The sequence below is a fragment of the Peromyscus leucopus genome, chromosome 2 (genome assembly GCF_004664715.2).
Source record: "Peromyscus leucopus breed LL Stock chromosome 2, UCI_PerLeu_2.1, whole genome shotgun sequence".
NCBI lineage: Eukaryota > Metazoa > Chordata > Mammalia > Rodentia > Cricetidae > Peromyscus > Peromyscus leucopus.
In genome coordinates, this window is record NC_051064.1 from 40,892,247 (window position 1) to 40,905,099 (window position 12,853).

Consider the following 12,853-nt stretch of genomic DNA (forward strand, 5'->3'; position numbering starts at 1 on the left):
AATATATTGTTAGTTTTTTTTATATTTTTACCAATTGTGACAAGAAACAAATGCTCCCTTGTTGTTTATTTAATTTTCATTTCCCTACAAATAAGGCAATGTTTTCCTCACATATTAAAGGGGTGTTTTTCACTAAGTATCCACTTACAGGTGCATGGTATTTTCTAATACTTTAACCGAGGTTTTTGTCTGTTAACCCAGAGTTCTTAAGAAGTTCCTGTACGTTAAGACTAACTCTTATTGTTTTGGATATATTCTGGAAATATTAGAGTTTGCTTGGTGCCTCTTGACTTTGCCCATAGCATTTTAAGTTTTGTGTTTTTTTTTTTTCATATTCTTCTCTTGTCAAGCTTCTAGATTTTTTGATGTACTCTTTTGAATTGATTCATAGTTAGAAAAGTGTTCCCTTCATCAGGCTAAAAGGGAATTCATCACTAAACTCTAGTTTTCCTTCAGTGTCCTCTGTTTTCAAGTTAAATCAAAAGTTTTCTTTTGTATAGCTTTGTTTCATTTTGTTGCTCTGCCTTCAAAGTAAATAGTGGAAAATGTAGGCACAGATATTTGACATGACCCTAATGCATATTCACAAATTAAAATTTTAAATTATTATTTCATACTGTATTTTATCGTAGGAAGGATATAGACATAGAATCACTGCCAAAAATTGAGGCCTGTGCTGGTAGGTATATAGTGTTTAATCATTCATTAATAGTCTCATTCTATGAGATACAGTTCCTTGACCAAGATCTGTTCTACTTAAGCATGATATGGCTGTCAGAATCATAGTGTCCCACAGGGATTCCTAGCAGGCACCCTGTGGTGTGGACAGACTTATAATAGAATAATCCATGCTTCACTTAACTATTTGCTGTTGCTTACTTCAAATTCTAATTGTTTGGGACCATAGGTCCCTAATTTTTACTTTGTCTTTAATCATCAAACATTCGGCAGCCCTGAATCTTAGTATAGGTATTAATATGCTCTTGTTGATAGACTCCAAGTTTGTATCCTACAGCACCTCAGAAGAGCTGATCAGCTCCACCACTTCCTCACTTCTTAATCTCATTGACTAATCTTTCTGAGGGGATGTGTATTGTCCAGTCAGTAAATTTAGTTTTCTAGAACTTGTCATCCATTGAGTACTTCACTATTTCCCTCTCACTGATCTTCTCAAACAAACAAACAAGATATGTGCGCATAGAGCTAACACTCTGGAAATAGAGAATCTATTTTGAATATTTTAGATTATTAGCTTCTTACTCTTATATTACAGAGTTTTCTCTCTAATAACTTCAAACTTCCTTTTTTTTAACAAAAAAAAAATCTTTATTTCCAGTTCAATGACGGTCTTTTGCCAAAAATAGCACAATTTTCCATACTTTTCCGCCTTGTTCTTCATGGCAGCTTGGTCATTAATTCACATTCTATTTGGAAGTTCCTGGTCATATCATCTTCACACCTGTGTTGGTGTATACCTGTATACCTGATCTTCAGTCAAACAAAAAGGAGAGGAAAGCACGAAGAGGGGTTGTAGGGATAAAATCAAGAAAGAGAACAAGGTTGTTCTGACCAAAGAGGCTTTCAGGAGCAGTGACATAAAATTGAGAGCCTTGTTCTGTGATTTTGCTATTCAAATGATTCTGGATATATGTTGTGGATTCTGATCCCCAGAAGGGTTCTGGCTGAAGATTTGAGTCAGTTGTCATTGGCTGTGTGGATGACTGGAAATAGAACCATGTGCTTGGAGCTAGAGAATACTCACCTAGTGTTGGGCAGCCCCTCACTGTCAACATCCACTGCACTACTTCAATAAAGCTCATATTTCTGTTCCTTCTTCTTCTTCTTCTTCTTCTTCTTCTTCTTCTTCTTCTTCTTCTTCTTCTTCTTCTTCTTCTTTTTTTTTTTCTTTTTTTTTTCTTTTCTTCTTCTTCTTCTTCTCCTTCTTCTTCTTCTCCTCTTCTTCCTCCTTCTCCTCCTCCTCCTTCTTCTTCTTTTAAGACAAAGTTTCTCCATGTAGCCCTGATTGTCATGGAAATCAAGCTGTAGACAAGCTAGCCTCGAACTCAGAGATCCACCTACTTCTGCCTCCAGAGTGCTGGGATTAAAGGCAGGTACCACCACTGCCTGGCTCATACAATGTATTTTAATCATGATTTTCCCATCTCCAACTCCTTCTGGATCCTACCCACCACTCTACTCACCAAAGTACATGTCCTATCTTTCTCTCTTTAGAAAACAAACAGGGAAAAAGAATTAAAAAGAAACAGAAATAAATAACACATGACACACACACACACAACCCATTAAACCACAAAATCTGAAACTATAATATACAAGCAAAAGCCCAATAAGACAAAAAAAATGACAGTTAAATGCTCAGCATATTGAAGAATCAACCAGCCCTTGGAATTCTCCTATATTTGTTATTAAAAAGAAATCTGGTAAATGGAGAATGGTAACAGACCTTAGAGCAATTAACAAAGTAATTCAGCCAATGGGCTCTCTACAATCTGGGATGCCTTTGCCTACTCTGTTACCAAAAGGATGGCCTCTCATAGATATTGATTTAAAAGACTGTTTCTTTTCAATACCCTTGCAAGAAAAAGACAGAGAAAGATTTGCTTTTACAGTGCCTACTTATAATAATCCTCAACCGGTTAAAAGATTTCAATGGAGGGTCCTCCCACAGGGAATGTTGAATAGCCCAACTCTGTGCTAATATTTTGTACAACAGCCATTGGAAGTGATACGTAAAAAATTTCCTAAATCTATAATTTATCATTATATGGATGATACTTTACTAGCTGACTCAAATGCAGATACTTTAGAAAGAATGTTTGAAGAAGTAAAGAAAATTTTGCCTTGCTGGGCATTACAAATTGCTCCTGAAAAGATACAATAAGGAGATTCTATTAATTATTTAGGATATGAAATAGAGCTACAAAAAATTAGACCCCAAAAGGTACAAATTAGGAGAGATAGACTACAGACTCTTAATGACTTTCAAAGATTATTTGGAGATATTTTTCATCTACGAACTATTGTTGGGGTAAAAAATGATGAACTGACTAATTTGTTCAAAACCTTAGAAGGTGACAAGGACTTAAATAGTCCAAGAGAATTATCACCTGAAGCTGAGAAAGAACTGGCCTTGGTAGAAAAGAAAGTGCATGAAGGGCACATGGATTGTATTGATCCAAAGCTGGATTGCATTTTGGTTATTTTACCATCTAGGCATTCTCCTACTGGAATATTAATGCAGAGGGAAGATATTATATTAGAATGGATATTTTTACCAAATAAACCAAATAAAAAATTAAAAACTTATGTGGAAAAAATCTCTGACTTGATTTTCAAAGGAAAATTGAGACTTCATCAATTAACAGGAATAGACACAGCAGAAATTGTTGTACCATTAACTAAGGAGGACATTGAAAAATTATGGACAGAAAGTGAACCTTGGCAAAGAGCTTGCAGTAATTTTTTGGGAGAAATTAACAGCAAATATCCCAAAAGCAATAGAATTGATCTTATAAAGAGAGCTGATTGGATCTTGCCTTGAATTATACAGCAAAAACCCATATCTGGAGTTCGTACATTTTATACAGATGCCAACAAACAAGGAAAGGCAGGTTATAAATCAGAAAATTTAAGTAAAGTGGTTCAAAGTCCTTATAATTCAGTTCAAAAATCAGAATTGTATGCTATTCTGTTGGTATTAATGGACTTTTCAGAACCTCTCAACATAGTAACTGACTCTCAGTATGCTGAAAGAGTGGTGTTACATATTGAGACTGCAGAAATTATCCCTGATGCTTCAGAATTAACTTCACTATTTATTCAATTACAAGATACAATCAGGAAAAGGAATCATCCTTTATACATAAGTCACATTCGATCTCATACTGGTCTGCCAGGCCCTCTAGCACAAGGCAATGATGAGATTGATAAATTATTGATAGGAAATGTGCTGGAGGCCTCAAAATTTCATAAAAAAAAAACCCATCATGTCAATAGTAAAGGTTTAAAAAAGGATTTTTCCATAACCTGGCAACAAGCCAAGGAAATAGTAAAGAAATGTCCTACTTGTTCCTTCTACAATCAAACGGCATTACCAGCAGGATGTAACCCAAAGGGTACGCAGAGAAATGAAATCTGGCAGATGGACGTGTTTCACTTTGCAGAATTTGGAAAATTGAAATATGTACACCACACCATCGATACTTATTCAAGATTTCAATGGGCAACTGCTTTGAGTTCTGAAAAAGCTGATTCTGTAATCACTCATTTGCTAGAAGTTTTGGCCATCATGGGTATACCTGCACAAATCAAAACTGACAATGCTCCATCATATGTCTCTGTTAAAATGAAACAGTTTTTTGCTTATTACAATATAAAGCATATTAAAGGCATACCACATAATCCTACAGGTCAAGCAGTTATAGAAAGATCAAACAGAACTCTAAAGGATATGCTAAATAAACAGAAACGGGTAACAAAAACCCCCAGAGATAGACTGCATAATGCTCTTCTAACTTTGAATTTTCTGAATGCCAATGAGAAAGGAACAACAGCTGCAGAGAGACATTGGGTAATAGAAAAAAACTACAGAATTAAATCAGCCTATATACTTAAAGATGTGCTGACCTCAGAATGGAAATCAGGGTATGTATTACATTGGGGACAAGGTTTTGCTTTTGTTTCTACAGGAGAAGATAAGCTGTGGGTACCATCAAAATTGATAAAGGTTCGATTTGAACAAGAGAGACCTCTTAATTAGAGGGGGTGATAGTTCATCAACCAGCATGAACATCCAATTTAAACTAACTTGTACCAGTAACACATGCCTTTTCATTTAATCAGATAATAATTTGCCAAAAAGAAACATCCCCAAAATAAGTCTTGGGGAAAGGTTTCTTTTTTTGTCTTTTAGGAGAATGAAGGTTAAGGAATCTGAAGAACACTGGACAAATGAGACAACTGAAGAAAAGGGACAAATCATCTATCCCAAGAAACAGAGTGAAACGGTGTATGGGTATATATTATCTAAAAAATTTTATGTCTTCCTAAATGTTTGTTTCTGCTTTTCTCTAAAGATTTAACACTATTGGTCTTCTAATAGTCCCAGTTCAATTAAAATTTAAAGCTGACTTTGGAGTTGGAGAATGGCTCTCTCCTTCTTTAAACTCAAGCATGTTGTTAAAAGGAAAATGCAAACTCCCTATATCATGCCAGAATAAAAGAGCCATCTTCTGCTATGGGACAGTACAAAAGTCAAATTATTTAAGGGACTATTCTATTACTAATCTCAACTCTTTGATTCTTTTCTGATTCTTTAAACTTTTCTTAAAGTATGAATTTTATATCAAAATTTACAAGATTAATATATATAGAGATATTTATACATTTTAAACTTTGTTAAGATATGAATGGTCATATAGATTACTAACTAATTCTAAAAAAAAAAAAAAAAGGCTTCAATTAGCTGCATATATATGTCTTTGTGTTCGAGTCGCTTATCAGTTTTCTGCAGGAAATCACGGCCAGGCCTAACATCAACTGAAGTCTCCAGAAAGAAGATGGGGCCCCACAACAACAACAATTCCACGTGGACAATAATAATATCACTAAGCTGACAAACATCATCCACAGATCAGCTTTGAACTACAAGGTGCTCAGAGCAATTTTGAGATGACTAGCTGAGATGATCCAGTCTCAAAGACTACTTGAATAAGGACTTGAGATAAACCCTGAACTTTGGCATTATACACAGACTGGATAATGAAGGATATAGTTACCTTTCCTAGAATTTGACAATTAACCTAAATTTTTTCTTTCAGGATAAAGAAAACTTCGCCCATACCCAGCAGGAAGCAATTTTAAGAATATGATGCCCATATTCCCAAAGAAGTGGTGTGGGGCGGGTGGTTTTTTTGGTCTTTTTAATGGGTTTTGGTTCTGGGATAATTTTCAATGTTTAGGGGGGTTGGTTACAAGTTGTTTTCAAAGGTTAGGAAAAAGGCTAAGCAAAGGAGATTAGATTTAAGGTTGTTAAAAAAAAGAAAGAAAGAAAAAAAAGAAAAGAGAAAGACAATTACTAGTTTTAAATACTTTACATTGGATTGGATTGTTTTATATTGTATACAAATTTGAAACTGATATTTTTAGAAAATGCTATATGTATATTTCTAATTGTATTCATACCATTCATTTAACAATGTAATGCAATTTTCTGATCCTTGAATATTATTATTACCAACTATTAGGATATAAAGAAATGAAAGTTAGTAGTTAGACATTACAATAGAACTTGTAGTCATATTAGATATGTTTTAAAAATTGAGCAGAGATGTTTTAGACAGGTCATCTTCAAACCTTTCAGAGATCTACAGAATATGGCATTTAAAATGTTTTAATAACTTAGAAAATTTTTCTTTTTTGAGATATGTCGGCTCCTGGCAGTACCAATCTACTTCAGAGAAAATATGGGCATTGAAGAAACTGCATGTGGAGTCAACTTTCATTGTGGCAAAAGTTACTGGACAACAAAGTATCCTCGAATCAACAGGACAAAATGGACAGACAGAACACGAAACAAAGGACTACTGATTCTTGTCAAAACAAGTGTGGTTATGACTTTATCAAAAGGCATCTTCTGAGGCCAGGACAATATGGCCCCATCCCTGAAGTGGCCTTCGCAATCCGGAAAAGGTACAGTGCCCTTTTCTTCGAAGGCAGCTTAACAGGCAGAGGGCCAATGGCTTCTGTTGTGCAATGGAACAGCAGCTGAAAGCTCACGCCTCTCGATAGTAGACTGGCATTTATAGAGGGATGTGGAGAAGAAGGGGAAGACATATATACACAGCCAAGAAGAATGGACAGCTGAATTCAAAAACTGTCAACAATTTCCAGAATTTAAAATCCTGAATCATGACAGGACACTAGTAGAATTCAGGTGTTTCTGGTACATGGACTGTTCTCACCCAATGTGAGGTTGAACTGTTGACCTTATGTACATCCTACTTCATAAATGAGTCTGTCAGATACGCTAAGCCTGTAGGCTGAAGATGATGCCCCAACACTGCGGAGAAACCTCAGATGACTGCCCAGGCAGCTGGCTGTTTCTGTCAACTCACAAATTTTTTGGAAATTGCTTGCATGCACTTCCTGTTTTTATTTTTGTTAGCTAATATTATTCCCTTCTTGGGTCTCTGAGGGAGTTGAAGATTAGTTAGTAATGGTTGAAGATTAGTTACTTATAGTTGAAAATTAATTAGGATAGAAAGTGCATTAGATACAATTTGGATTTACCAAAATACAATAGATAATGGAATTATTTTCTCTGATTTGTCAAATACCTGTTTAGGTATTTATTACTTGTATATATTGTATATAGTTATCGTACTTTTGTATATAGTTTTTCTTATGTTAGTTATAGCCTTTTGCCTTTTTTTCTTTTTATTAAAATAGAAAAGTGGAAATGTGGTGGTATTCTAATTGTACTGAAATGTGATTTTGATTGTATGTTAATAAAGTTGCCCGGGGGTCAGAGCTAATAGAACCATAGACAGAGCATGGCGGTGGTGGCACACGCCTTTAATCCCATAGATCTCTGTGTGTTCAGGGATACAGCCAGCATGGAGACATATACCTTTAAGATCTGGGGGGGCTGTATATACAGACAGTGACGAGGCAGTCACGTGTTTGGGTTTACAACCAATGAGAAGGCAGAATGACTATGAAACAACTTACACACAGGGAAATAGCTCTCTTTCTGGAAGCTGGGACACTGCAGGAGGAAGGGTGAGATTTTAGCTCTGAGCTCTGACCTCTTGGCTTTCTCTTTTACATTGGTTCTGTGTTTCTTATTTTAATAAGACGGTTGGTTACATCTACAGCCCCCAAAAGCGTTATGAGTCAAAAGTCAACAAAATCACAATTGAGTTTGTTTTATGTCAAACATCTACTTCTGGGCACGAGGCTTAACTTTACATGTTGTTAATATACCCAGTGAGGTTCCACTGGAGTAAACTAATTTTCCCTCTGCAAATCAATGTCAATTGGAGATAGCTTCTTGGTTTGAGGAAGGATTTCATATCTACTTCCCTCTCTTAGTGCTATAATTCTATCTGGCTTGAACCTGTGCTGGCCATATGCATGTTGCCATAGTTTCTGAGTTCACATGTTGATTAGCGTTGTTGTACCTAGAAGACTCTGTTTTCTTAAACTAGTCCTTTCACTCTGGCTCTTGAATTCTTCCCACATAGCTAACTAAAGATGAAGGCATTTCATTTAAGATTGAGTGTTTCAAAGTCTCTCACTCCTTGTCCATTGTGAATTTGTGGGTCTTTGTGTTAGTTCTGGTCTATTACAAGAGGAAGCTTCTCTGATGATGGCTGAGTGAAGCAATGATCTGCAGGTATATCTGATGTCATTAAGAGTCATTTGATTGTTATGTTGCCTTAGCAATCAGTAGGGGTGAAGGCTCTCGTCAGGCACCAGCTTGACTTCTCCATATTCAATAAGATGAAAATTCCTATCTGAGGTAAGAGTTTTAGACACAAAAATGTATAATAATTGCTTTTGAATATTTTGAAATAATTAAGAGTTAGAAAATGATGATCATCGAGGACAATATATGTGTGGTCATATTTCGGAAGCTCACAGTAAAGAGGTCCATTTTAAACATTATAACTTTTCATTAATAATGTTATGAGAATTTAAGGAGTCAATAAATATTATGAGTGTAGTCCAAATTTTCCCTCACTAGAAATGTCCAAACGGAAGATTAACATTTAGAAATCCACAATAATCATTGCCAAGAATATCATTATAAAAGGATGACACTGGAATGTGTCTTCCAGGATCTACTCTACTTCCAAAATTCTATAAAGGCACAGTGCAAATTTGATGTTATATTTCCATACTGTAGGTTAGTCACAGAACCAAGGCAGAAATGCTGCCTCGGAGTGTTCCACAAGGCTGGAGTGGCATGCATTTGTAGGGAACAGAGAACAGAGATGGCAAGCACAAACACTGGTTAATCTTAGTCCTTAATGTCGAAAGCTGTTCTGACAGCCCAGCCATAAAGTCTGCCAGAGCACTCAGCTCTCGTGTGAGGAAATAGCCTGGGGTAGCATTCTTTTCTATCTGGGATAATAAAAATGTTTACATAATTTTTAAATATAAAGGTAATATAAACCAATACCCCAAATCCCATAAAAGCAGATGGAAAAGAATTTCTGATCATTCCCACACAAATTACTTTGTTAGCCTGGCATTTTTAACTTTAATACTTTTTTATTTATCTGTTTTTCATGGCTATATGTTCTCACATATATGCACAACTCACATATATGTATAAATGTGCTGTGTACATATATATGAATTTAAGTAAAAGGCTATATTTGCACACATAGGTTTATATGTCTTTGCATCTCTGTTACTATTTTTCTATATGCTCTTACACTATGTAGTAGTTCTCTACTTCCTTAAGGGAGTTACCAAAGAATTTTGGTAAAGACATAAAATTCTTAACAGAATATATATATATATTTTTTAAGGAAGCCAAAATATAGTGTAGCTTATCTTTTGTGTAAAACAACTTTCCTGTGTACATCTTCATTCCCATTTTTAACTTCAGACCATTCTCCCACCCTAGAGAGCAAAAGCCTGGTCTTTCCTCTACATTATTCCCATATGAGCAAAATTCAATGTAGAGAAATTTTAACTCAGAACCTTTGACAATATCTTGAAGTACATCAATTTTTTTCATGGTGGGCCATCGGTTTCCCTTGCATGGTGATACATAGGGTACATTATTTATTTTGATGAATCAGACTTGTAAGTGAATATAAAATATTCCACTTTAATGGCAATGTACATTGAAGACTCATATAAAATGCTTGCAATTTTTTTCCAGGGGGATCTTGAGGAATCCTTTTCTTCAAGAGATGTGTTTATTTTGTTGGATTATTTTAAACTTTATAATTAATCGCTTACGATATGGAAGCAAGGAAAGCAGAGAAGTTGCCTGTGGTGAATATAAGTGCAAGCCCTACAGGAAGAGCTGTGATCATTAAGAACACAGAGATGTACCCAAGGCAATGTTGGAAAAAGAGGGGGCAATAGCATAATTTTTTAAAATATTTATTTTAGCTTTAGTTACTAGTATGTGTGTATGCATGGGGTGGTATGCAGCACCTGAGTGACAGTACCTGTGGAGGCAAGAGGTGTCAGATCCTTGGAGATGAAGTTACAGGAAGTTGTGAGCCACCAGATGTGGGTGTTGGGAAACAAACACAAGTCTGCAAGAACAACACCTGCTCTTAACTGCTAAGCCATCTCTTCAGCCCCAGGATTATCTCATTTTTAATACTGTTTGTATTCCCATTTTAAATCTACAACTGGAAGTAAAATATTCAATCTTTCACAGCTCCTTAAAAATTAAGAGTTACATGTGGAAATATAAAGTCATTTTTGACCCTATTTACTATTATATTACTTGTGTAGTCAGTGATATGATTTATAAGATTCATTTATGCTATTCAGATCTACTATGCTACTCACTCACTGCCAGGAATTGTAAATAATAGCAACACTTGCTTTAGTCTCATCTAATCATCTTTCAAAGCTTTGTGTGTTAAAGACTTACTACCCTTAATATCCTAGTAACTTTTCTACTACTGTGATGAAACACCATGAACAGGGAAAATTTTAAAAAGAAAATGTTTAACTGAAGGTCTGCTTAGTTTCATGGGGGTAGTCAATCATCATCATGCAGGATATGTGGAGGCAGGCAGGCAGGCATATCACTGGAGCAGTAGCTGAGAGTGCATATCTGATCCAGAAGTTGCAGGTAGAAAGTATGAGAATCAGACTGGACCTGGTAATTCCCAATGACACACCTCCTCCAAAAGGCCACACTTCCTTTAACAAGGTCACACCCACTCCAACAAGGCCACATCCACTCTAACAAGGGTATACCTCTTATTAATCTTTCCTAAACAGATCCACCATGAGCTCGGCATTCAATTGTATGAGCTTACATGGGCCACTCTCATTCAAACCACCACAGGGGTTTAACAGATACAAAAGTGGTGTCTGTTAGGTCTTTATGTTATTGAGGATAGGGGTTTATAAGGGGTTATGGGATGCCAGTCACCTTCTCTTCCTTTCTTTCATTTCTTTGATATGAAGGGAGGGGTTTTAATTCACCATAGCACTGTCCTACTGTGATGTATGTTCATAAAGTCATAGCAACAGGGAATTTTCATCATATACTAGAATCTTCTGAAACTAAGTCTTTTTAAAGTTGATATGTCAGCATTTTTTTAGTGATGGCTGTTGACTGAAACATTCCATAAATTAGATATTTCATAGTGAAATAATCTCTTGTGGAACAGAAGTTTTCAGGTACACAGGAGAATTATCTGCCGTAAAGAATATTCACTATGCCTTGGGCATTGGTATCATATGACATTCTGTAAGCCTATCCTCCCCACCTAGTCCTGTGAATTAAATCTAGGACCTTGTGCTGGTTAGGTGAGCAGTCTACCACTGTCCTAGAACCCCAAAACTTTTTTAAACTTTTTTTTTTTTTTAGGCAAAGTGTCACTAAATTATCCAGGCTGTGCTTGAACTTTCTTTGTTATACAGGCGTGCCTTGAATTTGCAGTCTACTTGCCTGAGCCACCTAAGTAAGTAAGTGATGTTACATGTCTTTGCCAAGTAGGTCCGCTTTGTGTGTCTATTATTCCAGCAGTTATACAAAGCAGAGGGGTGAATGAGCCAGCCTCTGCAGTATTAGGAAAAAGCTAACATGTTGATATAAAAATAACTGCTATGACTTGACTATGATTTATTGTGTGCTGAAAAGGTACATGTATTAGATGCTGGAGTCCTCAAGTGACTGTAGTGGGATCATTAACAGGAAGAGCACAAAGGAAGTTCTTAGGCAGATCATTGGGGCATGCCCTCAGAAAGTGTTAGCATAGTCCTAATAGGAGCTCAGGGAGTTGCTCCGCTTTAGCTACTCTCTCACAAAGTGAATCCTTCCACTGCTGGAATGTTTGTATCCCTGTGATATCATCAGTCACAAGTACCTTACCAAAGCTATGATACTGTCAGTGCCATGTCCTTGAGAACCTCCAGAACTATAAAACTAAACAAACAAACAATTTTTTCCACTATAAATTACACATTTTTGAATATTTTATCATAGTAACAACAGATTAATACAAGTGTAAGAATTAGGATAGAAATCAGCATGTAATTATATAAATGCAGCATCTAGTAACTATGTTGATAGCATATGGTAAATCATGAGTTCAGAAAGAAATTTAAAAGTTAAAAATGTCAACATTAAAGAGTTCCTGCGGCCGGGCGGTGGGGGCACGTTAATCCAGCATGGAGGAGAGCAGGCAGATCTCTGTGAGTTCGAGCCAGCTGGGCTACCAATGAGTTCAGAAAGCCAAAGCTACACAGAAACCCTGTCTCGAAAAACAAAACAAAACAAAACAAAACAAAAAAAAAAAGAGTTCCTGCCTGCTCCTAGCTTTATTCTTTGTAAATCAGTAGGTGTATTAGTTGGACCCTCCTGTTCTCACTCTGGCTCTTTTTGTTTCTTTCCTAAGAAATAAGACATGCTTTTCCACATTTCTTCCTTCTCTGTCTAGAGTGGATCAGAGCTTAATCTCCTAAGATTAAGCTTTACCTTAAAGAATAAAGGGATTTTTCCAAGGAAAGAGGTACGTACAATTTGAAGTTGGACAATAACAGGGTGCCTACTTGCAGATCCCAGCACCATTTTTCAGCCTAGCTTTTGTCAGTAATGAAGATGATATTTCCATTT